Source organism: Gossypium raimondii, chromosome 8, assembly GCF_025698545.1.
Source record: "Gossypium raimondii isolate GPD5lz chromosome 8, ASM2569854v1, whole genome shotgun sequence".
Classification (NCBI taxonomy): domain Eukaryota; kingdom Viridiplantae; phylum Streptophyta; class Magnoliopsida; order Malvales; family Malvaceae; genus Gossypium; species Gossypium raimondii.
In genome coordinates this window covers 49,139,875-49,159,583 of record NC_068572.1, presented here as the reverse complement: position 1 = coordinate 49,159,583, position 19,709 = coordinate 49,139,875, and the positions used below count along the sequence as shown (strand labels likewise).

General features: G+C 31.2%; 1 long non-coding RNA gene across 1 annotated transcript; it reads left to right on the top strand.

Annotated features, from left to right (window-relative positions):
• The first annotated feature begins 15,854 nt into the window (after window positions 1–15,854).
• LOC105791859 (uncharacterized) lies at window positions 15,855–18,379 on the top strand. Its single transcript, XR_008198381.1, has 3 exons — window positions 15,855–16,030; window positions 17,050–17,097; window positions 18,272–18,379. It is a non-coding gene; the product is annotated as an uncharacterized LOC105791859 (long non-coding RNA).
• Window positions 18,380–19,709: the final 1,330 nt, after the last annotated feature.

The window sequence follows — 19,709 nt, the reverse complement described above, 5'->3', positions numbered from 1 at the left end:
AAGAAGTCTTGGAAGTTCCCTCTGGAAAGAAAATCCTTCATTTATGCAGGAGTATTTGGTAGGACACCCGGGGAATGGTGTAAAAGAGTTTCATGATCTGCATCCTTGAATTACGATAGGAGAGGATTGAGAAGAGTCAAACTTTTCTACCATTGGGTTACAGTGGAAGAAGGATGGTACAAGTTCTGCGTCCTAATGGATTGAGCTTTGAAGTTCACAATGGAGGGCAATTTGATTAAGTGTTTCTTTGGTGATGTCAGCCAAGCAAAAGGCATCAGTGACAAAACCTTAATAAACTTTAAATAATAACTTGAGTGATAATTCTCGAAAAATGACATTCTGCATTCATTCAAATGTTATTCATACATGTCTAGTTAGGAGCATTGAATTCATTTTGATCATAACATCCTAATCACTAGGCATAATTAAGTTCATAGAATAGATTTTTACAGGTCATGTTCCCAAGGGAACAGATCGAAAGCCAATGATCCTATCTCCCTGAAGTTGTAGTGGAGCGGATTAAAACCACAAATCTTATCTCTCTGAAGTTACAGAGAGCAGATCGCATCTAGTCTTATCTCCCTGAAGTTGCAGTGGAGCAGACTAAGTAAGCAAGTCTTATCCTTCTGAAGTTGCAGTGGGGCAGACTAAAGATGACAAACCTTATCTCCCTGAAGTTGCAGTGGAGCAGGTTAAAGCCGATAACCCTATCTCCCTAAAGTTGTAATAGAGCGGATTAAAACCTTGGATCTTATCTCTCTGAAGTTGCAGAGAGCAGATCACATCTAGTCTTATCTCCTTAACATTGTAGTGGAGTAGACTGCAGCACTAGTTCCTATACCTCTGAAGATGCAGTAGGAGGGAATGAGGCTATTTGAAGAAGAAGAGTTCAAAGGTCCAGCACAACCGGGTAAAATTGGGAATTTTTAAAATCTTTGCTCCGCTCCCGTTTCACGACAACGAGAAAAGAGGGGCAGCTGTAATACCCAATTTGTACCTGGCCCGTACCAAATAAAAAAATAAATAAAAACAGTCCATAGTGTCTGATTACAAACGGGCCATAAGGCCCAAACCAAAACAAAGCGGTGGCCCAAATTACAATGGCCCAAAACAAATGAAAAACCCTAGGGTTTCTAAGCTTCAGCCGCCGCAACTCCAATCTTCCACGCAGGCCGAATCTCCACCCCGATCTTCATCTGCACACAAAAGGAAATAAGAATCAAAGATTACAGATCAAGAAGATATGGAATAGGATTAGTTTCTTTATTTTTTTGTTATTATCGGCTATAAAAAATGCCATCGAACACTGTAATAAGGATCCGGGAGAAATCAATAAGAGAAGTAGCAAATATTTTTCACAGCAAACACAAAAAACACTATCAGAGGATTAATCAGGAAATACAAAGGTTGATACTTTTATTTTTGTTTTTTATGTTATTTTTTTTACTTAATGCAATAAAACAGAATAAAGGGTAAGAAACTTATCTTTGCCCGCTTCTGAAACGCCGTTAGGGCGGTCGAGGTTCGTCTCCGAGGATAGACGATTGGAAACCCAAGGGTTTCCTAGGCTTTTGAGGTCTTTTTGTTGATATTTTGACGGATTTGAACCTAGATTTGGGCGTAGAGGAGTCTAAAGAACCCAGTAGGGTATTTTCCCCTTTCCGGCCACCGCGGACGATGGTGCCGACACTCCGATGATTGGGCCCTGTCAGGACTAATTGAAAAGGAGAGAGTTTTTGTGGTTTTTCTTTAAAGGAGAATGAAAAATGAATTATTTTTGTAATTTTTGGCTTAAATAGCCTAGTGAAACTACGCCGTTTCACTCGGCCTCCCCAAGTGCCAAAACGGCGTCGTTTTGGCGAGGCTGACCCGACTCCAACCCGACCCGGCCTATGATCCGCATGTTTTTGAGCGGAGGGATAAATTGCACTTTTAGTCCCTCTGCCTTTTTTAATGTTTTATAATTAGGTTTTTTTATTTTTTAATTCACATTTTAATTTATTTTTAATTTCAATTTAGCCCTATTGGAACGACGCCGTTTTGGAGGAGAAGGGAAAATTTCCCTTCCAGCCCCTCTATGTAATTCGCGTGTTCGATTTAGTCCTTTGGGCTTTAATTATTTACGGATTTCCCCAGATTTTTTTATTTGCAGTTCAATTTAGTCTTTTTTTTAATATTTATCTTAAGATTAATTAATTTTAATAGCTTTTTTATATATTTTTCATAATTTTCATATGTAATTATTTTTTAAAATCTATATACATATATATTTTTGTACATATTTATATATATATATATTTTCCAACTAATATTTTCTCATATTTATATATATACACATATTTTATTTATTTTGATAATATAAATATTATATATATTTTATATGTAAATCATATGTATATTTTTAAGCTTCATAATTTCAACGTGTATATTTTATACCTTCTATTCTTTATTTATTTTGGTCGTTTTCTTCGTTTGCTATTTAATTGTGTTTAAATTTATTTATTTATTCATTTGGTATTTTGGCATGTCATGGATTATTATTTTTAGTTCCATTTATTTATTTGTTTATATTATTTCTATGTCATCGTTAAAATTATTATCATTGTATTTATTACTATTGTATTTGTTATCACGATATTTGCACATATAATATAACGTTACATCATCTTTTTCTCAAATTTAAAAATAGAAAATTTTCAAAATTGAGATAATGCTCGTATTTAGGATTTTCAAGGAAATTGAGCCCTCACGTATTGGGTTCCAATTTTCTTCGTTAAATCTAACAATCGAGCATTTCTCTTTCATCAAAAAATAAGAACTCATTATTGGGAATTCAACACGTTGTGTCTTAACGTATTGGATGTGACGCATTGATTTCTCGAAATGAAGATTTTTTCTAAAAAATAATAAAGGAAATATTCCGAGTTTGGGATTTTGGAGGAATTGTGCCCTAACGTATTGGGCCGAGATTTCTTAAATCTTGAATAAATGGATATTCTTTTAAATTTTTACTACGAGTATTCGGCCTAATTCATTTTGAGGAAATTAGAATGTCGTGCCCTAACGCATTGGGTGTGGCATTTTCTTTCTCTGAAATGATAAGGGTCTTAATACGTAACGTTTAAGAGTTTTTGCTAAGGATTATATTTTTCAAATTTTCGACATTAAGACATTAATTAATTAACTAGGTACCAATTTTTGGGCGTAATGAGGGTGCTAATCCTTCCTCATACGTAACCGACTCCCAGACCCGTTTTTCTAAAATTCGTAGACCAAAGTCGTTTTTAGGTGATCCAATCACACCTTAATAAAAGATTGGTGGCGACTCCTAATTTTTCCAAATTTTCATCGACAACTAATTTGTTTTTTTCCAAAAATGAAAATGGTTTCGACAGAAATTATGATTATCGTTATGTTATAAAAATCGAATTGTAAGTTCATATAGTGGAATTTAATAATTATTTGTTAGTAAATGAAAGAAATGATGAATCATTTCATATGTTCGTATTTAAAGTTTGAATATTGTAAAAGTACGAAAAAGGAACTAATCAAATTGAGTAGAACGCAGGAATGAGTACTTTCGTTTAGTGATATGTGATGAATTGACGGAAAAGACCATGGTTTGACCATGGCAACATGTGAAAATGTGATTATGTGCTTCCGTATAATACTATAGCTGGGCTATGGCATTGATGTGATGTGATATGTGATTTTCATGTAAGACCATATCTGGCATATGGTATCGGTGTGATATGTGTTTCCGTGTAAGACCATAGGTGGGTTATGGCTTCGGTATGTGATATGTGACGATGTGCAAGACCATAGTTATACTATGGCAATGTGAAAACGAAGTACTGAATTCTGTAAGACGTTCTCTAATTTGACAACTTGTGGTAAGTGTTAAGCAAATTTTATGTGATAAAACATATTGAACAATGAAATTGAGCTCAATTATGTGATCTCATAATTCAGAGATTGTGTTTGACAAGTTATGTTAATAAATTATGTGTATGTGAATTTAAGTGACAGAAATTAAACAGCTAGCGATATTGAGCTCATTTTCATGAATCTGCCATTTGAAATTGTGATTGACAAGAAGAAATAGTGAATTGAATATGAAAATGTGAATAGAAATCATGAACTAAATGTTCATGAGATAAATAATGGCTCAATGTGATAGTATATGATGTTATCTAATGAAACCCAAATTGAATTGTAGATGACTCAAATTATCCGAAAATGTTCTGTAATATCTGATAATGCCTCGAAACCCTATTTCGGTGATGGATACGGGTTAGGGGTGTTGCAACTAAAGTTGAGGCTAGAAAACGATGGGAAAAGTCTGATAAGATAACTCATTGCTATATGCTAGTAAGCGTGACCAACACACTGTATAAGTAACTGGAGAGCTGTAAGACTGCTAAAGTGATTCTAGATAAGCTAGAAGACATGTTCAGAGGCCAAGATGCCTTGGCTTGACAGTTTGCTATAACTAGCTTGATAAATGCCTAACAAAAACCTAATACTCTGATTAAAAACCATATGATCATTCTTATGGGCTAATTTGTGGAGTCTATGAACAATGAGGCCAATTTGGACTAGAACACCCAAATTGAGATGGTGTTCAAAAGCTTATCTAAAGATTTTATTGCCTTTCAAGTTGCTTATAACCTTGTAAACAAGAACCCGATGTTTACACAACTTATGAAAGAACTACAGTCCTATGAGTTGATGCTGAATGATGGTCAGTCGGTCCAAAGAGCAGAAGCGAACATAATTGTCGCTTCTTCTTCAAAAGGGGAGGGAAAACGCACTAAGAAAGGCAAAACTAAAGTCTCTAGGTCACCACAAGTGGAAAGGAAGAGAATGATGAAGCTTAAAGACTTATCTAAGTCTAAATGTTTCTTCTGTAGTAAAAAGTGCACTTCAAAGTGAATTGTAAAAAGTGGAAGGAATACATGGCTGCCAAAGGCAAAGGTATGAAACTTTTAACGATAGAAACTTGTTTAGTAGAGGATTCGATAGACCACTGGGTCATTGATTCGGGAGCCATTAATCATGTTTTTGTTTCTCTACAAGGGTTTGAGGAGATGAGGGATATTAGAGATAACAACTTATCTTTGCGGACCAGGAAAGGGAAAAATATCCAAATGAAGCAGTGGGACACATACATCTTTATTTCAGTTGCATGTATATATAAAGATGGCTTGATCATGAATTTTAATAATGGAATTGCAACATTTAGAAATAAAAATATTATTTGTAATGGATGGATGTTAAATAATCTCTATTTTATCAAACACACTATTTGAGACTGAAATATCAAATAAAAGACTTAAAACTTCTCACTTTAATGAGGCGTACCTTTGGCATTTGAGACATGGTCATATTAATCGATAAAGAATCACTAGACTTATGAAATACAACATCTTAAGTTTGCTTAAAGAAGTTAATCTTTCACAATGTAAATCTTGCTTGGAAGATAAGATGACTAAGCGATCTTTTAATACAAAAGGAACGAGGGCCGAAAACCCCTTAGAACTTGTGCACGTTGATATATGTGGCCTTATGAGTGTCAGTGTAAGAGGTGGTTATGAGTACTACGTAATATTTATTGATGACTATTCCAAGTATGTGTATGTATACCTAATGCATCACAAGAGTGAAACCTTTGATTAATTCAAAGAGTTTCGTGCGGAAGTGGAGAAACAACTAGGTTTACACATAAAGACATTTCGGTCAAATCGAGGTGGGGAATATTTATCTAATGAGTTCTTAGGGTACCTCATAGGGGAATATTTATCTAATGAGGTGGGGAAGATGCGAGGAAGTTGGAATCACAAACAGAATAGTGCATGTTTGTAGGATACCTAAAGGGAAAAAATTGGGGTTTGTTTTAGAACCCGAAAGAGCAAACTATAGTCGTGTCAAATCATGCTACTTTTCTTGAAGAAAGCTACATGAATGACTTCAAACCTTAGAGTAAAGAGATACTCGAGGAAATTTCAGAAATTATAAAAAACCCTATAGAAACTATTCTAGAACCAAGTCCTAATAGTAGACTTGTAAATGATCAGCAACATAGGGTGCTTCGTCATAGTGGGAGGGTCTCTCGTAGGTTTGAGTTCTTCAAATTTGGTGGAAATGTTTTTAACACTGAGTTTGCCGAATAGGAAGATGATGACGTATTTACATATGACGAAGCGATGTAGAATGCTGATTCCAAGCTATAGGAAATAACTATGAAAATTGAGATGGACTCTATGTATTCCAACTTCGTGTGAGAACTTGTAGACTTACCGAAAGGGATAAAACCCGTAGGGTGTAACTGGAGAAAAGAAATGCGGATGAAAAAGTGAAAACTTATAAAGCCAGACTTATAACACCCCTAACTCAAATCCGTCGTCAGAATAGGGTTACGAAGCATTACCAGAGTTTACAAATTAAATACAGTCATTTCTCAGTTTTTCAATTTTTTTTCCTAGAAGTAGGGGACACATGCCCGTGTCTCTACCCGTGTGAATGGAAATAGGCCATTATTAAACAAAATACCCTTACATGCCACTATATCCAAAATCCAATCATTCGAACATATCGATATAACCAATGGATAGTGTGATATATCTCCGACAAGCTTCCAACCCAATCGAGCTTCTGATAATTTGTAGGGTAAATAAAAAAACAAATACGTGAACAATGAATGCTTAGTAAGCTCGTGTAGTCTTTAATCATACTAGTTCATTTAAAATATAAAATCTATACATATCAAGGATAACCCAATATTGATATCACAATACTCATGAAACTATATTCATCAACTCACAAGGTGATTACTTCCACAGTATCACTTAAATATATTATCCCAAGCTTAGTAGGATTTTAAATAACTCTAATACTTCATAATTTCTTTTTTTCAAATACAATATAATCAATAAACACACTTCTTTCAGATCAATATAAATAATAATCTATAAATCTTTTAATTCAAACACATAAGTCTCTTACCATTTCTTACTGAATTGAAGAACAACTTACAGATATGAATACATCGTTCTTTTTGTGCCATAGTCCAACTATGGTCTTACACATACATTGCCATGGCCCTACCATGATCTTACATTTGTAGTGCCATAACCCAATTATGGTCTAATCCGACAATTCATCCTTTGCCACAGAACGATTGTACTCAATCCTGCGTTCAATCTAAACTGAGTATTAAATTCGATAATATATTTCCAATAACTATTCAATTTGTCTTTTATTAGTTAATACCATATACTATCACATTGAGCCATTATTTATCTCATGAATATTTAGTTCATGTTTTCATTTCACATTTTCATATTCAATTCACATTTTCAAATTATATTCCACAATCACGTTTCTTTTAATAGCTCAACTCATTTCGTTCATTTTAACTTTTCATTTAATTACCCCTATTAACAGACTCGGGCTTTGGTGGATACGTAGATTCCAACCAAACACACCAGTACGGCACATTGTGCCTAAACGGTACATAGTACCTATCAGTAATCAGTAACGGTAGCAGTAACAGTATTCAACACATAAAGTGTCGAATCGGTAACAATAACAGTAACAGTATTCGACACACAAAGTGCCGAATTAGTAACAGTAACGGTAACAATATTCGACACACAAAGTGTCAAATCAGTAACAATAATGGTAACAGTATTCGACACACAAAGTGTCGAATCGATAACAGTAATATTCGACACACAAAGTGCTGAATCGGTAACAGTAACGGCAATATTCAACACATAAAGTGCCAAATCGGTAACAGTAACAGTAGTCGGCACATAAGTGCCTAATCAGTAAACCGACAAAAACCCCATACCCTTCCAATCTTATGACATGACAACTATATCCGACTCAACCCGATTAGTTAATAGGGTTTTCGAATCACATTTCAATTCAATCTTGATACTTACCTCATTTCGCTTATCATGTATATTAATTTAAATTTTAACAAGTAATAATTAAATTCGAATTATAGTAATACTAACACATATTTCTTATTCAATTCAATTTTCTAAATTCATTTCAATACTAACACATATACATATATATTATTCATCACCAAATAACATTTACTTAATCAAAATTGTACGAATATAGTTCATACGAACTTACGAATAATTTGCGAAATAACAAGATACTGAGGGCATTTTGGTAATTTTCCATTTCCTTCGATTTTCTACCGATCTTGATCTAAATTAATAATTCATTCAATTTATTAACTTAAATAATAAAACAATTCATTTCATGCAATTTGATCTTTCTGAAATTTTTACAAAATTACCCTAAAATTTTACTTTTATTCAATTTAGTCCCTAAACCTATAACATGTAAATTAGCTATATTAAAATAAAATCATATTATCTGAGTATTCACATATATTTTCCTCCTCATCCACTCCATTCCACATCCTTGATATATACATAATACCACTATTTACTTGTTTACTCCTAACAAGTTGTTCACTTGAGTCATAGTCACTAAATTAATTATATCTCAAGTTTAAAAATCCAAATTGAAATCTGTAAATTTTATCTAAAACTAGACTCACATATCTCATTACCATAAATTTTTAGAATTTTTGTTTAGCCAATAAGTATAGTTTATTCTTTAAACTCATCTCTGTTCATTGTCTAACAATTCAAACCCTACTTCACTAAAAATTAATTATCTCATCGTGCAGGATTAGGATGATGTTATCATTTTCTTCTCTTGAAAATAGACTCATCCAGGATTTTAAACATATAAATTTAAGCCCTAATTATTTTTATTCAATTTTTATGATTTTCCAAATTCAGAACAAGGGAACCCAAATTCATTCTAACATTGTCTCACAAAATTTATTATATCTCATGATTTATAAATCCATTACTTACACCTTTTCTTCTATAAGAAATTAGACTCAATAAGATTTAATTCCATATTTTTAATTCTCTAAATCAGCTTCTACGATTTTTGGTGAATTTTCAAAGTCACACAATTGTTGTTGTCTAAACTGTTTTGTTGTTGAACGTACTCTTTCATAATTTTTCACTTTTTCTCACTTTTCTTTTTATCGATCAATGTCAATTTCTCATCTTTCTTGATTTATAACAACACATTTAACCTATTTAACACTCACATTATTCAATTTAGTTCAAAAATCACTCTTTGGAAAAATTACATTTTTGCCCCTAAACTTTTCATTAATTCCTATTTCGTCCCTAGGCTCGAAAAAATGAAATTCATGCAATTCAATCCCCTTTTCAATCCTAAACGAAATTCATGTGTATCTATAAAAGTCCATAGATTTCACAAAAATCATAATTTTCCTTTAAATTTCACAAGTTTACCATTTAGTCCCTAAATCTCAATTTCACCCAAAATCACTTTGTAAAAGTTGTTTATTTACTAACAACATTTCATTTTCTACCATAAATTTTCAATTTTCAGCATGTTCATCCATGGCTCAATTTTCATACATTGATAACTTTTCAAATAAATCCTCAAAATAGAGAGAACATGTTATCTCGATCTCAAAAATATAAAAATTATTAAAAACAGGACATGATTACTTACCAATTTATGCCAAGAAAGTCTCTTTTCTCTCTCCTAGGGTTTCCATGTAAATTTTGGGGAAGAAGATGATAGAAAAAGATGATATGTTCATGTAATTAATTATCATCTTTTAATTTCCCCAAATTCAATTTAGTCCTTTTTTTTTCCTAAATTCCATGGATGATTCATCCATAAAAATCTACCATCTTTTGATTGATAGTCTATTTACCAGATAAGGACCTCTAGTTTTGAATTTCATAGCTATTTAGCCCTTCTAGCTTCTAGAATTCAATTTCTACATTTTATACAAATAGGTCATTTCCTTAATTAATCACTAAATCGATAAAATTTTCATATCAGTATTTTCATGCAACCTTCCTATCATAATGCAACCCATGTCAAAATTCTAAAATAATTTTTTTTCCTCGTCGGATTTGTGGTCCTGAAACCACTATTCCAACTAGACGCAAAATTGGGTTGTTACAAGACTTGTAGCAAAAATGTTATTCTCAAAACGAAGGCATCGATTACGAGGAAACCTTCTCTCTGGTTGCCATACTCAAGTCAATCCGCATATTACTATCCATTGCAGTGACTCTCTGTTACAAGATCTGACAAATAAATGTTAAGACAACATTTTTGAATGACTATCTTGAAGAAAACATATACATGATGCAACCCATTGGATATATAACTAAAGGAAATAAGCATAATAATTGCAAACTTCTTAAATCCATAAATGGACTTAAACAAGTACGCCCCTCATGGAATCAAAGATTTGATCAAGCAATTAAGACTTTTGGAGTAAAACATTGATGAACCTCGCATTTATAAGTGTTTAGGGGATGGAAATGTGGTTTTTCTTATTCTATACGTCGATGACATTTTACTTATTGGGAATGATGTAAGGACATTGTCATTGGTTAAATTGTGATTAACCCAAAAGTTTAGCATGAAGGACTTGGAAGAAATTGATTTTGTTATAGGAATTTGAATCCTAAAGGTCAAAAGAATAAAGTGATAGCATTATCTCAGGCTTTATACATAGATAAGATATTGAAATGTTATTCAATAACTGATTTGAAGAAGGAAAATCAACCTTTCATTTCAGGATTTCATCTCTAATTGGAAAATTATCTTAAAACAGCGGAAGAAAGAGAGAACATGAGAAATGTTCCTTATGCTTCGGCAGTAGGAAGTCTCATGTATACTATGTTATGCACACGCTTAGATATTTGTTTTGCAGTGGGTTGGTGAATCAATATCAGACGAATCCAAGACCAAGAAACTGACAAGAAGTTAAGCATATACTCAAGTATTTACGGAGAATGAGGGATTATATGCTTTTGTATTCTGGAGGAGATCTTACTCCTATCGAATATACTGATTCTAACTTCCGAACATGTCAAGATTCGAGAAAATCGACATTGGGCTGTGTTTTTGTCCTAAACAGTGGGTCTATAGTGTGAATAAGTGTGAAACAAGGTTGCATTACTAACTTCACTATGGAGGGTTGAATATGATGTATGGAAAAGCTGTAGCATTGTAATAGTGCAAGTATAGCTAAAACTCAAAGAAATCACATAAAGACAAAACACATTGATACAACAGTGGAATTCATAGCCCAAAACTTGAGTAAATGATATCTTTTCATTGACATTACATGGTTGATGAAAAGTAAATGTGGCCCGGGTCATCCCTCTTTGTGATGGATGACTTGATCACTATATGATAGTGATTAACTTTTCATGAAAGAAGATGTAATAGTTACCATGAGATAAAATAGGATCATATTGGGAGAATGAATATTATCCCAAAGGGACCAATGATATCTTATGAGGGCAACACACTTATGACAAGGTCATTGGACAAGCATAAAGTAATTGCTTTTGTAATGATATGTTATTCGGGAAAGCTCAGCAATGATACTATAGTGGAATGACTTCGTGACTAAATGAGTTTATAATTAATGGCGAAAAGCCAAAACTTAATTTTAAATCATTTAAGCCCTAATTACATATGTCCAATCAGTCTTTCCACTAGCTCGTTGAAACCATAAATGAATTACGTATTTGAATCAAAATGAGCAGAAGGAATAGAAATAGAAATAGAAAATACTAAGAAATGATTATGGTTTTATTTGAAATGGATAAATGTAATAATTTGGAAATGAATGTTGTTTTCTCAAAATGGAAATGGAAATGGAAATAAAATGAGAAATAATTCATTTGCAAATGTAGATGAATTAGTTAAAATGAATAGGATAATTAGTTTAGGTTTTTGCGCTATTTTAAAACCTAAAATGAAAATAAATCATTTGATTATAATGAACATGTTGAGTGGTGAAATATTCGATCATACTAAATGGTTTTGTTTAATTATCTTCATTTTAAATAATTATCTTCATTTAAAAATAAAATAAAATAAATTCAAAAATGTCATTAAATTAAAATAATTATTAGAAAATAATTATCTATTTTTAATTTTATTTCTTATTTTCTAAAAAATTAAATAAAAACGAGAGAACTTCACTTGTGGCATATATAACCTATCTACGTTGTTATATTATATATATGATAGATTTATTTATACATAAAAACAAATTAATTTAATTTTTTTTAGTTATATAAACCTTTTAATCCTATTTAACAATTTATGCAACAATAATTATGTTTGAATCAAAATTCTATGCTGATCAAATTTGGGAGAAAATAGGTTGTGAAAGGAGAGCTGTGATTGTCATTTGTCCTGTGTTGGGGGGGTTCACCCGATTTTAACTTTGACAAGTATATTTGAACTTCAACAGATTAAAGTCATGGAAGCTTCTATTCAATTTTTGTCTATGATTTGTTTTAACCTTCTTTTCTATTCTATTCTTTGATTGCAACTTATGGTTGAATCTTCAAAGGTTAGTACGACAACTCAATTTCCAAAAATTTCAACTTACAATACAAACACTAAATACTTTTTATTTACTCGTTCTTTTAATGGGATTGTTTGATATTAATAATTATAATAGACCTCAATTAAATTAGGGGTGTAACACCCCCTAACCCCAAATCGTCGCCGGAACAGGGTTACGAGATATTACCGGACATATTAAAAATTTACAAATAAACAAATCATAAATAACCAACATATTAAAAATATATATAAATCATAAATTCATATAAACATTACTAATTGACTTCATTCAGTTTTTTTTTATAAAAATTTCGGCAGCATTTCTGCTTATTTTTACATTAAACCTCCTGCAAATAAAACCATAACTTTTCCAAACATAACCAATTCAACCAATTCATTTCACATTCACATTTTCTATTCTAAATACATTCTAATCAAACTCAATTAATTCAATATCAATTTAAATTTATCAATGTACTAATTAAATTGGAATGGATAAATTTCTTTCATTAAAATTCTTAGATTTATAATACTAACATTTTTAACTATTTATATTCAAAACATAATAACGTTTATACACATCCTATGTACATGCCACATTACAAAAGAAAATATACATCACCAAAATTTTTGAAGTCGAATTACGGTTTTGGATCTTGATTGAAGATTTGACTTCTACAACTTGCATGCGGAAACAACAGACTGTTGAGTATTTCATACTCAGTGGTATTACTATAAATTAAACCATTTAATAATAAAATTTCAAATATTGACCATAATCTTATAAATCACTTTATACATATTCATATATCATTCCATAGATCTTAAATTTATATATATATATATATATATATATTTACATACTAATTAAATTTATAATTTAACTCATACATTCTTTCTCGTATTTTTCTATAGTGTCAAATCAACCAATTTCATTTTCAAATTTTCATTTCAATTATTTACCCTATTAACAAGGCTCGGACTCTGACAGATACGAGGATTCCACCCAAACACACCAGAATATCCAACCTAAACACACCCGAAATTATTTAAATCCTCCATAACACACCAATAAGGCATTAAATGCCTCTTCGGATAAACCGAAGCATATAATAATATAATCATCTTCTCGACCGAACTACAAATCTCATCACCACATCACAAATCCAATGGCATGCCATTTGTATCCAATCTAGTCCGATAAGTTAATAGGGTATTATTTTACTTTTCCAATTTCGAATTCATTTCCACAACAATCTCAAATACTCAAACAATTCAAAACATCTATTATTTCAATTCACACATATTTCAATATAGCATTTAGTAAATAGTTTAAGTTATAATAATACAAACCCGGAATACGCGTTTACTCCTCAACGATCTTTTCTTTTCCTTTGGATGCCGATGCCTCGTTTTCCTTGCTAGCTACGAAAATAATAATTATTTTTACTATTAATTACAGCATTAAAAATAATAATAATATTAATTAAATTTTATTCAATTCCTACTTATTCCCAATTTAATTCTAACTAAGCTTACTTATTTTTCTAACTTAATTCATACTTCTTTTCTACTTAATGTCTTATCATATTTAACTCTACTTTTCAATATTCATAATTAAACCCTAATTTAAGACTTTTATAACTTAATCCCAACTATGTAAAAGTTATAACTTAGTTTACAAATCAATCTTTTATCTATTCTAACTAGAAATTCTATCAACTAAACCCCTAATTTAACAACTTTTTCAAAATGAATCATGTTCAAAATGAATCATGTTCAAAAACCTATGAACTTCCATAACCTCCACTTGATTTCAACAAAACTTTGTTTTAAAGCTTCTAAATCATCAAAATTAAGAGAAAATAGCTAAATTTAACTTACCAATTAAGCTTGAAGCTTTAAAATCCAATTTTCCCCTTTTTTTTCTCTCCCCTTTTTCTTCCCCTGTTTTCGTCTCTTTCTCTGTTTCTATTCTGTTCTTCTTTTGTTTCTTTTTCTTTTTCTTTTACTTCCTTACTATTTTCTTTTATTTTAACTAATAACATTAATAATATATTATTATAAAAAATCTTTTACTTATTAATTAAGAACATATTTATTTTTATTACAAGTGTACCAATGTAATTATTACTATTACACATGCCTTCAATTTTACCATACATTTGTCATTTATTTACTTTATTTAATATATATAATAATATAATATAATTAATATAATATATTATATTATATAATAAAATAATATACATAACATAAAAATCTCATATTTTTATCACTTATACGCCTATTTTTTTGTTAATGGCTTAATTGCCATTTTAATCCTTTTATTTTCTATTAATCTATAATTCAACTTTTACCCTAATTCAATTTAATCTTTTTCCTAATTTCTCTTAATTAAACTAAATTCACCCAATTAATACCTAATTAAGAACTCAACTAAACTCATAATTATTTCAAGTAATTTTTTTTTGACTCAGTTTACTAAGACGGAGGCCCGATAATGTACTTTTCCGATGCTTGTAAATTTTGGGTCATTACAAGGGGTCAAATCAGTATTCAATAATTACGACGGTTGGTTGACTTTTTTAAGAAAAGTAATTGAATTGTTATCTACTAAGCAGTTAAGTGAGCTCCTAACAATTGAAAGTATTGTTCTTGGGAAGAGTTTTAATTTTCGTGCTTTATCAAAAGCCAAAATACCGTGAATGTCTGTCTTGAAGGTCTAATTCATAAGGTCGAGAGCGTCTCGACCATATATGGATGTACGACCACCCATTAAGAAATAATGTGGTTGAGGCGTTTAAGGCTCTGTAAATTAAACCCTCAATATATCGCTTTCAATAGAAAACGAAAAATAAAATCTTCTTCTGAAAGATAATACATTTAGTTATTGAGGGAATGAGTGAATCGCTCATGAAAAACATTTCGAATCTTTTTTTTCCAAAAAGACGATCCATCAAAAATAACAAAATTTTATATATAAAAAATCAGTTGAGATCAAACAACAAAACCAAATAAGTTGTTATCTAAACAACCATTCATATCAATTTCCCTTTTGAACGGCTTTTTTATCTGCAGCCTGAACTCATAGTCCATCTTAGAGCTGTCCATGGGCCGGACGGCCCGGTCTGACCCGACGGCCCGGTCTGACCCGACGGCCCGCCCGAAATATAGGAGGGTTCGGGTAAAAATATAGGCCCGAAATATGGGCTTGGGCAAAAAATGAGGCCCGTTTAGAAAACGGGCCGAGTCTCAGGCAAAATTTTTTTGGCCTGGGCCCGGCCGGGCCCGGCCCGAAAATATATTAAATATATATTTTTTATTTTTAAAATATAATAGTTAATTTTAGTTTTAACTTTAAGTTTTTAGTTTTATTTTTCACTTTCCCACGCCGACAGTCTGTCTTCCAAATTCCAAAATCCCTAACCCTGTGCCTTCTAAAATCCCTAACCCTGTCTGTCTGTCTCACCGATTTCGAGTCACCGATCCACCTCCACCGTCAAGACCTCCATCGATCCACCTCTGGTTCTCCAACAGAATCGTATTTAAGGTAAACTCGAAAGTGTTTGTTTATTCTTTAAATGATACCTGAATGAAAGTAGTGTAGGATCTTATGATAATATCAGAGAACTGATCGAGTGTATAGATTCTGTTAATCGTAGTAGTTCTGAATATAATCACTGCTTCCTGCACTCAAAAGATGTTTTTCTCATTTTCTTCCTGTTTCTTGCTTCTTAAAATTATATATAATCACTGTTTCAACTGGATTCTTCTCATTTTCTTCAATGGAATCCAAACCCAAATCTTCATTTCTATTTGAATATGTTTTTGCAGTCTTTTTATGAACTTGAGATCTTTGCTTCCTCATAAGAATTGGGTTTCTCTCATTTACATCAGATCTTCCTTTCTTGACCTGAATCGGACTCTTCTTCTTAATCCCATTATCAATTAAATTGCATCCCATATTAATTGAGAAAGAAGAAGGAAACGAGGCAAGCAACAAAGAAGTTTTAGATGAGCGCTATGATCAATCTGCATGTGCAAGTAATATTAGATGAGCATGAGCCATCATTATATATCATTATGTGCCGTCCCCATCATTATATATTATTATATATCATTATATATAATTTTAGGCAAATAAAATAGCGATTTCTGTACAACAAAAGAGATGCGGTCAGCGACATCTTTTTTGTTTAATTGTCTGTTGTGTAGACCCTTTTGAGGGGTTTAGCTTGACAAAATCATTGCTCAACATATATAAATGTTTGATGCATGCTTAAAGGCCTTTTCCACTCTTTCTAGTATTTAAAAAGTATAAGCTACGCGTAATTAAGAGGAGAGAAATCAAATGAGTCGTATCTTAAAGAGTAAAATTGAAGAATCCAATATCATATAATCCTTTTTATATGAAGATTTTCTTATATAGTAGAAGTTTGTCTATGTGTTCTTAGCAGATTTTAATTTACTATGTTTTCGTTTAATCTCATCTTTTTTGTTTACTGAGATCACAAGCTTAGTTTCTTCATTTAATCTCATCTTTTTTGTTTTTGCTTTATTTTATTGCAGAAACAATCGACATTGAAATCGATTTGGCTTACCTTAGCTTCCTTTTCCGTAAGCTTTCATTTACATTTTCTTTTTACAATTTAATTTAATTTGATTTTCCTTTATTTTACTTTGTACAACATTTTGCAGATTAGCAGATTTTCCCGTAAGCTAAAATTGCTTATCTACTAGTAGGAAAATAATGGGATTGAGAAATAGAGATGCGTTTGAATTTCATTTTTTTGGTACAAATTTAATTTATTTTATAGAATAAGTATGACTATCTCAATTGTTTAAACGCAAATGATGTTTTCTAGTTTAGGTTTATATTATATATACAATAATATGATATCTACGTTTATATATAAATTTGAAATCTAATAAATGTTTTGTTCCTTTCAATTCTTATTCCTTTTTGTTTGCGTTTTCCTCTACATAACGGTAACGGACTTTCAAAGTTAAACTATTTTATCTAGTTTTCATTTGTAGACCATGATATCTTTTTAAAATTATTTCAATTTTTTTATACAAGATAATTTTAAAGATAACTGATTGTAGCTTAAAATTATTTCAAAAGTTAGTTTGAATTTTATTAAAAAACATTTAATAACAAATTATATATTTATAAATTTTAAAAGATTAAATTAATTTTATATTATTTTAAATAGTTCAAACTTCAAAGTACAATTTTACTATTATTAATTTAAAATTCTATATATTATAAAAGTATGCATCTAAGTGGATGACTAGTGTTTTTTTTTGTTAATATAACGACAAGTTAATTAGTAGTTTAAAGAGTTATTAATTTAAAATTCTATATATTACAAAAGTACGCATTTAAAGAGTTCAAAATATGCATCAAGCTTCATTGGTGACTTCCTATAAAGCAAGCAAATAAAATATTATGGTCAACCTTTTAAAATTATAAATGGAACATTAGCCTATTGTTTATATAATGGTAATAATGATTCTTAATATGAAGTAGATGAAAGAAAAATCATTGCCCTAAATAAAATGTAGGTACATTAATTAGAGTCATTGCATCATCCTATTTATTTTAACCTATTTGTTTGGCATAATGACACTGTTGTGCTCGAAATTTCACATTATTGCCTTACTCTCCTTTATGCTTGGCTGCTCAATCGTGGCTGTTATACAATATTTATGTTCAGTTATTTAATAAAATATTTGTATATATATATTCAATAACCGAGTTATAAATAAGATTATTTTTGGATTTCAGGACTTGAATTTTTATGACTATGGCTAGTTCGAACACTCCTATACCTGTGGACGATGGGTTTAATGAGTATGAAAGTGCTGTCAAACGTCAAAAGTCTACCACTTCAAAGGTGTGTGATGAAATAACAAAGCTTGAATGCGAGAACAAAAATGAATTGAAGGCGCAGTGTAATCACTGTAAGACTATCTTTTTTGCTAAGTCTTCTAGTGGAACCTCTCATTTAAGATGTCATCTAAATAGTTTTTTGAAAAAAAGTTAATAAGGACATCACTCAATACACCATAGTCACTCAACCATCACCAGAAGGTGTTCTATCTATAAAAAAAACTACAAGTTTGATGTTGATGAGTGTCGTCAAGCTATTTCTACTTTTCTTGTGTGTGGCAAGCATTCATTTAGGACAGTTGAAGAACCGGGATTTAGATACATGATGAGAATTGCTAGTCCTAATTTTAAGAATATAAGTAGACAAACAGCTACTAAGGATGTCCTAAAGTATTATGCAAAAGAGAGAGATGGTGTTAAAGAAGAGTTGGCTAAAGCACTTAGTTTAATTTGTCTAACTTCTGATAATTGGAATTCGGAGCATACTAATGATGAATATATTTGCATTACTGCTCATTGGGTTGACAAAGATTGGAAGCTACAAAAAAGAATCATAAGATTTAGAGCTTTATTTCCTTCGTATGATGGTTTGAACATAGCGGATGAACTTGTTTTATGTTTATCTCAATGGGGTATAGATAAGAAAATTTTTAGCATCACTTTGGATAATGCTTCTTATAATGATGTTATGGTTTCTTGTCTTAAAAATCGTTTTCGTGCAAACCGAGCTATTTTGTGTGATGATGCTTTTTTTCAAGTTAGATGTTGTGCACATATATTGAAACTTATAGTTAAAGCTGGTTTGGAACTTGCCGATGATGTTGTTTGTAAGATTCGAAATGGGATTAGGTACATAAAAAAGTCGGGAATTCGTAGGAAAAGATTTTATGATGTGGCCGACAAAAGTTTTCATTTGAATGTGACCAAAAAGTTGCGTCAAGATGTGTGTGTGTGATGGAATTCTACTTATTTGATGCTTGAATCTTCTCTTTACTATAAATATGTGCTAGATTATTAGGGCCAACGAGATAAAGATTATCAAATGTTTGCACTTTCTAACGAGGAGTGGAGAAATGTTGCTATTCTTTACAAATTTTTGAAAGTCTTTTATGATGTGACTTGTGTTTTTTCTAGTTCTAATTATCCAACGGCTAATCTTTATTTTAGAGGGGTTTGGAAGGTTCACAAGCTCTTGATTGATATAGTTAAAGGCCTTGTTCGTTTTTAACTCCAATGGTTAAGCAAATGCAAGAGAAATTTAATAAGTACTGGGTTGAGTATTCGTTGATATTGTCATGTGCTGCAATTTTAGATCCTTGTTACAAGATGAATT